At 38.9% G+C, this 12146-nt stretch overlaps 1 long non-coding RNA gene across 3 annotated transcripts in view; it reads left to right on the forward strand.

The window, feature by feature from the left end:
• LOC103911938 (uncharacterized) overlaps positions 1 to 9348 on the forward strand; it is a 32522-nt gene extending 23174 nt beyond the window's left edge. For all 3 annotated transcript variants that reach the window (XR_012388111.1, XR_012388110.1, XR_012388109.1), the window contains exon 3: positions 6101 to 9348. This is a non-coding gene — a long non-coding RNA (uncharacterized lncRNA). The remainder of the gene's footprint in view (positions 1 to 6100) is intronic.
• The last annotated feature ends 2798 nt before the right edge of the window (positions 9349 to 12146 follow it).

The raw sequence follows: 12146 nt of genomic DNA on the forward strand, positions 1-12146 counted from the left end.
CTTTCTCACTGCAATCGAACCGCTCCAGGGTTCGTTTCAATCGAGCCGAGACCACCTAATTCAAGCGATCTCGGAGCGATTACTTTGGCGCGGAACAGAGCGTGATTGACCTGTTCACATATGCCAATCGAACCGCGCTAACTGGCCAAACGAGATACGTTCCGAAACAAAAGTGTAGGTGTGAAAGCACCCTTAGGCTGCGTCCGAAACCGCATACTTCCATACTATATAGTACGCCAAAATCAGTATGCGAGCCGAGTAGTATGTCCGAATTCATAGAATTCGAAAATCAGTATGCGAGAAGTACCCGGATGACTTACTACTTCCGGCGAGATTCCGGAGTGCGCATCCCATGCATGCTGCGCTATCCCATGATGCCCCGCGAGCGAATTCATGAATGGAAGTAAAGCGACGCAACTGACGCAGGTAGGTCACGTGACCATGACAAAATGGCGGATGTAGTACGTCCGAATTCCATTCATACTTTTCACATTCATACTGTATAGAATGTACTTTTCTAACGGCCGAGTAGTATGTTTAAATTCAAATGCAGTACCTACTGAGTAGTAGGCGGTTTCGGACGCAGCCTTAAGTTTTTTTTCTATATTTATTTTATTACTTGTGCATTAAATGGTTAATGCTTCCAAACAGTTTGCTGCAATTAAAAATCGCCCATGTCTTGAGGTAGTATATAATGAGGCGATTTACAATTAATGTGTGATTTGATCGGATTAGAATCACAGGACTGATTTTTCTAATCCCCATAGACAAGAAAAAATAAAGTAGTGACTGCAGGTTGAAAGAAAATAGTGGAGTAAAAGTACCGATACATCACTAAAATGTACTCAAGGAAAAGTAAAAGTAAACATTTTTAAATCTACTTAGTAAATTACAATTCCTGAGAAAATCTACTTAATTACAGTCGCTTGAGTATTTGTTATTTGTTACTTTATCAAACTGAACGTAACACCCCATTAATTTCAGAATAAAATATTAACAAACTTAACAACTGTTTTTATATTATTAAAAATCTGTAATGCTGGGAAACATCTTTGACCTTGTTGGTCATAATCACATCTCTCTACACTTAGGCTTTTTTTCAATGGGCGCAGAGACCTTGTCAATAGCAAGTAATCCCCTCAACAGCCTGACTGACAGTTTGGAGCTTTGCTCTTTCAAAGAGAAAAGCTATCATGACCTGTGAGCCAGGTTAATTCTCCTGACTGCAAATACAGTGGCGCAGAAGCTCTATTACATCATCAGCCATATCCTTTTCAGAATGAATACATGAAATATAGCTGTTTTCATATTTCCAATTACTTTAATATTTGGTTAAACAAACATACAAATCAATGTTAGACAAGTATGGTAAGTTGGTGCTCCAATGTATCTATCCATAGAAAACTTTTTGGATGAAAAGATAGTACTGGACTGTGCCACCAGAGGGAGGCAAAGTAGCATACATTTACAAGAAAATGTTAAAACTGCCACAAGGAATGTTTGCCATTGTAAGGTTTTGCTTAGTTACCTGAAATATTTCACACTAATGACTGGTTGTCTTTCCTTGCAATGTCCCTGGGGTCAATATAATCTTATAAAAATTAACCACAGTATGTACAACAAAGAATAATGCAACATATTTTGCATTTTGGGAAGTCATGGTGGAAACGAGAACATGAAGTAAATAACATATTAAAGATAAATCACACATACACCTGAACTGTCAAGTTACTAATCCCTGAAGTCATTGTCTGGATCCGTTTTTGTCATTTCCACATTTAATTACTGCAAAATTTGTTTGACGTTATTATAATTCCATCCCCCAGTCCCCATTCGAAACATCTACCCTAAGCAAAACAACACCATTACCGCCTCTTTTAGTTTTGTTGGTATTCAGCTCACAAGTGTATTCCCGTGGTCCATTACCTAAGTCAGGAATGACTCTATGCAGCACAGTATTGTACGTGTCCATGCATGAGTGTGTGCATGAGTGTGCTTACGTGTGTGTAATGTGTCTGGTGCGGTGGTACCTCTTGATAGGCAAGCAGATGTTTTTGGGAGGCCAGCGCTGCCAGGTTGAGTCTGAAATGGTTCTTTAGAGACCATTACCCAGCTCCTCTGATGGCAGTCAAATAGCTATCATTACTACGCAGCCTGGGGAGGGAGCGCGATTGTCAGGAAGAGAGAGAGAGAGAGAGAGAAAAGGAGGGTGGTGGAAGGAGGAGGGGGGGAAAGCTTGAGTTTAAAAATGAACATTTCAGAGTTAACAGCCCCCCAGCTTTTTCTACCCTATTAACTGCAATGCTGCTATTCCCCTGCTCGGTTGGGAGCAATCCTGCCATCCCCACTACCACCAATATATGTAACACTCCTCTTTCTAGCTCTCCTTCTTCACTCTACCCGGCCTCTTCATCATCCCTTTCATTTTTATCCCGTCTCCCGCACTCCCCTCAACCTGTGATCTTTTCTTCCCCTTCTTCTCTGCTGCTCGTCGCCCTTTCTGCACCCCATACTCATTTTTTCCCACCCTCATCTCCTCAACTGTGAATTCTGCGCCCTTTGGTTTTGTAAACTTATATCCTGTCATTAAAACAACAATATTTTATTTCAGTGAAGATGTAACCATCCCTTTTTATGCACTTGGCTGAAATGAGGTATTGTTCGCATTGGAATCATTACAATTTACAAGAGAATCACTTTTATTTGTTTTCAATCTCGCATTAAGCTCTTCTGCTTATATTTTTCTCTCGCATAATTCACTTTGGATTAAGGCTATGTTTACACTTGGTGGGTCTGATTTGATTAAATGGATATCTGGTGCACTTGTTCTGTTAGCGGAGCTCGTTTGTGTGAATGCACCAAGAAAGCAGGCAGACAGCACTGAAAAGGTTTGCTTTCAAACAAACTCTAATGCAGTTTAATGTAAACCAGGGGTGCCCAAACTTTGACTAAGGGCTAAACTTGATTGAGGGCCGAGAGCTGAAGGTAAATATAGGCCTACCAAACTGCACTGTAAAAAAAAATGCAGGGTTCTACACAATTCATTCAGGTTGTCTCAAACCAAATCGAATTAGTTAACACATTTAAGTGTATTAAACATAAAGCAATTAAGTTGGCCCAAAAAAATAAAAAAAATTGTGTTTAAGTCATTTTGCATAAGTAAAAAGTAGCAAAATATTTTTTGTTAAGTGTTTATTATATTAAAGTAGCCATGGGTATTTTCTTAATTTATTTCATATTATTTATAATTAGATTTAATTATATTAGATAATGCAACAGAATTTTATTTTACATTTTAAAATGAACTTATTATGATAAAAACAGTATTTCTTTTTAAACAGAATATAAAAAATGCTGTGTGTTTCCTTCGGGTGCTCCGGTTTCCCCCATTGTTCAAAGACATGGGCTACAGGTGAATTGAATAAGCTAAATGGGCTGTAGTGAATGTGAGTTTGTGTAAGAGTATGTGGGTGTTTCCCGGTGTTGGGTTGCAGCTGAAAGGGCATCTGCTGCATAAACATGTGCTGGATAAGTTGGTGATTCATTCCACAGTGGCGAATGCTTGATAATAGGACTAAGGCGAAAAGAAAATGAATGAATGAATGAGATCAATGCCGAATACAGCTGCACCTGCCTCTGCTAATGTCCTCTGCATTGTCTTCTATCCATCAGAGACAGTGTATTTATTAAATCTGATTCATTTACATTTAGATGATACATTTAATTTCAGTTTGCTGTTTTGTAGCTAGTGACACATTGGGAAGCACGATCTCCATGCAAACATAAGGTCGCTGGTTCGAGCCCCGGCTGGATGTTCGAGTAGGTTTCCTCCGGGTGCTCCTATTTCCTCCACAGTCCAAAGACATGCGCTATAGGTGAATTTATTTCGCTAAATTAGCCTTAGTTTATGGGTGTGAAAAAGTATATATGGGTGTTTCCCAGTGTTGGGTTGCGGCTGGAAGGGTATCCACTGCATAAAACTTACAGTTGAAGTCAGAATTATTAGCCCCATTTGATTTTTTTTTATATATTTCCCAAATGATGTTTAACAGAGCAAGGATATTTTCACAGTATGTCTGATAATATTTTTTCTTCTGAAGAAAGTCTAATTTGTCTTATTTTTATTTTATTTTATTTTATTTAGTTCTTAAAATTATGTTTAGAAATGTGCTAAAAAAAAAAATCTTCTTTGCAATAAACAGAAATTGGGGAAAAAAAATAAACAAGGGGGCTAATACTTCTGACTTCAAGTTTATGCTGGATAAGTTGGGAGTGCATTCTACTGTGTTGACCCCAGATTACTAAAGAGACTAAGCTGAGGGAAAATGAATGAATGAATGTTTTGTAGCTCAACAATAAAACAAGCTACCAAAAAAAGCTACCTCTCTTTCAGGATTGGATGGACCAAACAAAAGGTTATCAAGGGCCAACTTTGGCCGGCGGGCCCTAGTATGGGCATCTTTGATGTAAACCAAAGACATCTTAACGAACCAAAAAACAGGACATAAAATGCAACCATAAAAAGATTAGATCTTCTTCAGTGTGTGACTGAGAAATCCCCGTCTCTGTTTTGTCTCCTTTAACCCATTTTAGAAGTTGTTCATGGATTCTCAACTGATATAAATACCATCAGATGTAGGCGCATACAATGAGAGCGTTCAGCTCAGCACACATCACTTTGGTTGTTCGGTTCTGTCACAAATTCTCTGTAATGTCTTTGTATGTCAAGGATCATCAGTCTTGGTGTGAATTCTAAGCGAATCAGAACTTACTGCACAATAACAATTTTTGGTGCAAACCAAGGGAAGCGAACTGCACGTGTGAACCATAGACAATTTAGCCTGAGTCATCTAAAAAAGATGGAGAACTTGAGAGCAAATGAGCAGATGCCACCAGAGCCTTACTGTACAGCTGTGGTAGCCATGTGGCTGTGAATGACCTCCTCGTCCACCATGCAGTAGCCAAATTGTATGTCTCCTGCATAATTCATGAGGGGTAAACTGAAAAAACGCCATCCATCTTCCATCAAATGCAACCCCTATTCTGACCTTTTTTTTTTTTTTTTACATTTTCTAATGAACTTGTTATAATTAAAACATAATTCCTTTTTTAACAAAATGGAGATCAATGCCGAACACACTAGTAAAGCTGCACCTGCCTCAGCTAATGTCTTCTGCATTGTTTTCTATCCATCAGTGACTGTATTTATTAAATCTGATTCATTTACATTTAGTTGAAAGATTTAATTTCAGTTTGCTGTTTTGTAGCTCATCCATAAAACAAACTACCAAAAAAAAGCTACCTCTCCTCTAAGACTGGATAGGGGGCAAAAGAAAAGGTTATCAAGGGCCAGATTTGGCTAGCAGGCCCTAGTTTGGGCATCTCTGATGTAAACCAAAGGCATCTAAACAAATCAAAAACAGGACATAAAATGCAACCATAAAAAGATTACATCTTCTTCATTGTGTGTGACGGAGAAATCCCCGTCTCTGTTTTGTCTCCTTTTACCCATTTTAGATGTCTTTCATGGATTCTCAACTGATATAAATACCATCAGATCTAGGCACATACAATGAGAGCGTTCAGCTCAGCACATATCAGGTTGTTCGGTTCTGTCACAAATTCTCTGTAATGTCTTTGTACACCTAGAATCAGTCTTAGTGTGAATTCTAAGCAAATCAGAACTTAATGCAAACCAAGGGAAGCAAACTGCACATGTGAACCATAGAAAATTTAGCCTGAGTCATCTGAAAGATGAAAAGTTTGAGAGCAAATCAGCAGATGCCACCAGAGCTTTACTGTACAGCTGTGATAGCCATGCGGGTGTGGGTGACCTCCTCGTCCACCATGGAGTAGCTAAATTGTATGTCCGCTGCATAATTCATGAGGGGTAAACTGAAAAAGCGCCTTCCATCGACTTCAGCTCTTACTCTAACCTCTAGGTGTCACTATTGCTATGCACGTTGACTGATAGGGCTGACCAAAGTCCCTTCTTAAGAAAATAAGAGATTAATGCTCGGTTTGTCAGACCTGGTGCCTCTGTGACTGTGAGCATGATGGGATTATACTCACTTGACTATTTTTAATCTTTGTTTTACAGCCTCCCTCTGCAAACGGGACCTTCCAGTCAAAGAAAGGTGTGAAACAGAAGTCAAGCAGTTGATCAACAATTAAAGGCTCACTAAGTTTTATATGTAAAGAATTTAAAAAAGCAACTTTGGGAAATGACATTAAAAAGACATGCAGCAACCTAAGAAGACTTCAGTCATATCACTCATCCACATTGTGTTTGTTGCTTCATAATGGCTGCCACCACCATACTGCGTCACAGCTACTAATGTTACTGTGTTTACTCAAAATAGTGCTTTCATCCACTTTATTAAACATAAGCATTAAAACACACAACAAAACAATGAAGCATGAATTGCAAGTGAACTACATGCATCCAGGCCAATAGGGGTCACTATAAAACATTTAAACAACGTAGACAATTAGGTAAAATGTTTAATTTTAGTTTACAATGTTAAATAAGCAAACGACAGAGCCCACCTTTAAAACTCATCACTGTAGGCTACACAATTTTATCCGCTTTTTGGAATGAGCGGTCATTTTCCCACGACTCTGCTGAATTTATAGTCAAAACGCGAGGGAGGTTTGGCGCTAAACATTACCCTCAACAATTTGGTCTGTTGCCTTATTATTACAACCTAGAATAGACCTATGCTTCCCCCTCAATAGTGAGGTATTTTTAGATCTCACATCCGTCTATTCAATCAGACAGTTTATTTAAGAACATTTCATTTTGCGCGTGGGCTAATCGACACATCCGTATCAACAGGACCCATGTAAATTTCATCCTAATGTAATCAAGCTAATGGTTTATGGCCTAATGGATGCAGATTATAAAAGGAGGATGGATGTTTTATATACAATTTGCACCTAAACTTCGGGCCATTTATTTTGCTGACAAGAAAATGCTTCCCAAAAAGGGACTTGGATGAGGAATGCTTCATGAGGTAGTCACAGCGAAAACGTGTGGCAGGAATGAGTTAACAACGGAGATGAATAAAGAACTGTATGAAACTGCCAGCCAATCCGCGTTGAGATTAACACTTCGGACGGAGATGATTGGCTAGAGCGGATTGAATGCATGTTCGTTGATAAGTACAAGATTTTTGACCCACGTGGGTCGTGTTTCTATCACGGCGCAGCCATTGGCTGAAAGGACTTCGCGAGGCCCCTCCCTCGCTCGCTTATTGGCGCAGCTCTCCTCGTCCTCTCTTGTTCTCAGTCTGCGGAAATACCCCTGTGCGAGTTGGGAATCAGCGCGAGCGCCTTCGGCTCGTCGCTTCGCATCTATCAGAGAGCGCGTGAAACTAACACGGTTCTGACATTTGCTGCTGCACCTCTTAACAACCTTAATATGATTTCCTTTAAAAACATGATTATTAGATATGATATTTAACTCTATCTTTTCCGCCTCAGCCTGTCTGGAAACACAACACCATCCGTGTAGCCCGGGGTGTTTTATTTCATCCTCTGCTTGTGCTGCAAGGAATTACTGGAGTCAGATTCTGTTTCTCTCAAGCGTCCCGTTCATTCTCGGCCAGTTACAGGTTTTTGCTGGCGATATACAAATTAGATGGGACATTACAGATGAATGCATCAAATAGACGTGCGTCTGCAAATGCACGCTGTCCATGTAAAGCAGCCTGATCAGATCACAAGCAGAAAAGTGCACAAGTGTGTTTACGCATGGTTACTTCATGCATTTTTTTTACTGATTGCACAGCCAATGTAAACGATGCATTTGAGAGTGATGGCAGTCTGTTCGGTGATCAATCTGAAACACAAATCAGCCAAGTGTAAATGCATCAAGCTCAGACAAAGAGGGTCAATTATAATACCTGGAGATATTCTCATGCATCTCAATGGCACTTGCTCGGCTGTCATCCTCGATTCTCATTGGCTATGGCTGAAAATTGCTTACGGCTTGAGTATGTACTTTTTCTGATTACTTCTGAAGTCTGGATGCATGCAGTATGAAGATGATCTGGATCTGCATTTTCCATGTTGTGTTATATCACATGATCTACGAGAGCCAGTTATGTCACTTCACTGCCATTCACAAATCCTCTGCTGTGGCCTCATGGCGTCCATTATATGCACCGAAAATAATAAGTCATTCAGATTTTATGACCTCAAACACAATTTTGAAGCATTTTGTTATTTCCTACAAAACAGACGGGTGGTATGTGAGTTTGGGAGCAGCCATGGTAGAACTTGTACACAGCCAATCACCTAAACTGGCCATATAAACTAATGAATACAAAGCGGCTGGAAAACTATCAAGGCAACACTGATTGATTGGTTGATGACACTGTTCAAAAGCAACAAAGAAAATGCAATTCACTATATTTTACCATTAAAATTATCATTTTAAAAAGGTATTACTGGTTTCATTTAATCAAATGTATCCTAATGCGTTGTTAATGCTTTCATTTGAATAAGAGTAAATGCTAAGAACTGAATACACGAAACACATAGACAGAGATCTTTGAAAGCAGGTCTGGTGCAGTTTAACTAAAATATGAAAACAAAAGAGACATCTACACTAAAACAGGACATGAGGTCAAAAGATGTACCCATAAAAGGGAAAGAATGCTCAGGCATACCTGCTTTTTCTGCTCATATGATGTGTTTGGTCCGGATCATAAAAGAAAATTATACATTTAGTGCTGGTTTGCTTAGTGTTCACACACACAAAAACAGGTTTATAATGTGTATATTTGCAGAGGAACTTAAAGAATGATCACATGACAACATGCGACAGGAATCTCTGCCACTGTTTTGTCTCCTTTGCACATTTTATAAGCTCTTAAACACGATTTTCAACTGATTCTTCTAAGGAATCTTTATTTAATTATCAAAAAGATAGTGAGAACACTAAGCAAACCACAACTATACCATTTTCTTTTTTGGTCTAGCAAACTAAAAGAACAAAACTAAACCCTCCTGGACTTATTTGCCATGTTAATTTTGGAAAGATGTAAACAGGTTTTCCTTTGCACCTTAGCATTAAAGTGTAACTGACAATCTAGTTTACTTATGGTGATGGTGAAACACATGGCCAAATGTCCAGTGGCTATGTTTGCTGTGAGGATCATGCTCTTTTCTTACTAGTGTCCACTGAGTATCTGTCTTTCCATCATGTCCATCAAGTGTTAAGAGAACTTGATTATATCTCTGTCACAATTGTTTCTTCTTAAACTTCTGGTGAATGGTTAATGTATACGGTTCCTTTTACAGAATCAATGTTGTAATGTTAATAAAATACAATCCATTAAATAGACTTCGGCCATCATTTAGTTGTTTAAGGGTAAAACAAGATGAAACGCCGTTTACACTCATGCGCCCGTCAGGATCAGCGGGCTGGCGCAGAAACTCTATTGAATATACTGGGGTAAAATAAATGATCATATTTTAAAGACAAGGGCGGAAAATGTAATTGAATGCAGTGCTTCTTGTACATTCTGAGACCCACTTTATATCGTATATCTATCAGGCAGTGAATTGATTTTTAAAGAAAACAGACCTTAAACGCAATGATTTTGTAACCACATACAGTTCACTAGAACCGTTTGACCCAAGTTACTGATAAAAATATAAAGTCCTTCTCCATACTTTTGCATTTACCCTATTTACATATCATCCACAACTCATTTCTCAATTTAACCACTTTCCCAGCTAATATGCAATGGCAAACAGCATGTGAGTATTTTTACTTAACTACTTGAGTACATTATTAGGTATCTGTACTTAATCAGAGTACATTGTAAACAAAATTACAACAAAAGTCAAAACAACAAAAATGTTACAGTTGCCTTAACATATTTGAATAAGTTGATCAGGTTTCAAGTATTTTTTTTAAAGTTATACAAAGTTTGACTTAATATTTTGCAACATGGGCTCATTCTGAAAATGTAGCCCTATATACATTATTGGAGATCCTAAATTATTTAGCCAGAAGTACGTATGGCTGCTGTTCAATTTTTAGCTTTCCAGCTGACCGCTTACCTCCATATTTCCTGCCGTTAGCAGTTTGTCCAGTAGTTCGCCATGTGTGTCAGTGGACTTGAGATGCAGAGAGGAGTTGACCATGACAGCAGGGTTCGAGTCCAGCGAAGAACGATTCCAGAAAGTGAGTAAGACAAAAGCAGAAGCCAAACATAAATATAAACAAGTAAATAACAGGGTGAGAATGTGGTAAAATCTGAAAACATGGCAAAAAACAGGAAGATTTTCTTTTTCTGAATTGCTTTTAAAACTGTCAGTTGGGTTTAGGGAAGTGGGAGAGTGCGGGTAATTGGTGCTTTTGAAAACACTATTGGTTGGGTTTAGGTAGGGAGTAGGGTGGGTCAGTCAATCAGTCAGTCAGTTCGACAACGGCCTCTAGTAGATTTACAAGAACAACAAGCTCGAATGGCACTTGCAAGAGTTTTAAGATCTCAAAAAGCGTACACAGCGGCCTCTGGTGGATTCGCGAAAGTATCAGTGATAATAAAATTCTATTTAATTTTCTTGCAAATCAAAAAAATTAGCAATAAGTATTTTTCACTTTTAAAACTGTCCACAAAAACTGACAATCACGTGCCTAAATCCATAACATTGAAAACCAGTACTTAATAGCAAGTTCCTTTAGGGCAAGTCATTTCACTCTGCATCTATCTTTGAAACACCTCTCTGGCCTTTGCTGTTTGAATGCAGAAACATCATATTCTTCAAATCTGCTTGCCAAGCTTATGATTGAATATCATATTAGGAATCACTAATAAAATTAAACAACTGTCCCTTTAGTTTCATTTCAAAAGGTCGAAATCGACTATAGTCAGTCTATAGAGATCACGATAATTGGCTCTTGTACTAAAAGGAGGGCTTTATTCGCCATATAGTGATCGATGATTGGCTTCTGTACTAGGAGGAGGGCTTTATTCGCCATGTAGAGATCGATGATTGGCTTCTGTACTAGGGGGAGGGCTTTATTCGCCATGTAGAGATCGAGAATTGGCTCCTGTACAGGAGGGACTTTATTCACCATATTGACCGTTACAATTTTCCATATTCAAAAAGATACGAGTGAAATTCTATAGTCTTTGTTAATATAAGGGATTGTCCAAAAATGAAAAACATTACTCAGTTTTTTCTCCCTCGAGCGGTTCCATACATCTCTTAGTTTCTCCTTTACGCTGAACACAAAAGATATGTTAAAAAATGTTAGACACCATTAACCATTGACTTCCATAGTAGAAAAAACAAATGCCATGCAAGTCAATGGTTACCAGCTTTCAGCATTTTTCAAAAAGATCTTCCTTTGTGAAGCATTCGTGACAAGGGACAGTAAATGATGACAGAATGTTCAGTTTTGTGTGAACTACCCCTTTAATAATTTTACTTGTGTGGTATTTTATTAGGACATCAGTACTTTAATTCACATGAATGCATGTAAAATGAGATATTTTTACGATTCATCATAGTCAAACGTCCCAAGTCATATTCATTTTCACTCAGACGCTTGATCCTGTGGTGAGAATGCATGCACATTGGTGTAATTTACATTTAAACACATCCATTAAGAGATGCACATGACTTAAGATGCTTGGCCTGCCTCATTCTGACTACCACACACACACACACACATAAACACATACACAGTCTTTGCCCATGCATTATCCATATCCTGGCTCAGACACTCTCATCGCGCACACACACACACACACACTCCCAGATGCTGCCCTGCTGTGATGCCTGAAGCTAAGCAAGCCAGCAAGATTAATAACGACCCCTGCCTCCCGAAAGGCAGGGCAAAAAATACACTGTTTGCAGAGGGTCGAGGAGGAGAGCGAGAGAGAGAACCAGAGAGAGAGAGACTCTTTTTGTTGGCAGGTTAGTGCCATTCACTACCTCTAACACTCACAGACCCTCCCCCTGGGGCCGCCGACATGGATTAATGTGTTTAGTACAATTATTTCATTTATTACTGTCTGGGGCTTTTTTTTCAGATAAGAACATTTTTCAGGTTGCTAACCATTATTACCTCTAGGACTTGCCAAAGCGCAGGGGCTCGCGGTCAGAAGCTCCTCTCTTTT

Source organism: Danio rerio, chromosome 12, assembly GCF_049306965.1.
Source record: "Danio rerio strain Tuebingen ecotype United States chromosome 12, GRCz12tu, whole genome shotgun sequence".
Taxonomy (NCBI): domain Eukaryota; kingdom Metazoa; phylum Chordata; class Actinopteri; order Cypriniformes; family Danionidae; genus Danio; species Danio rerio.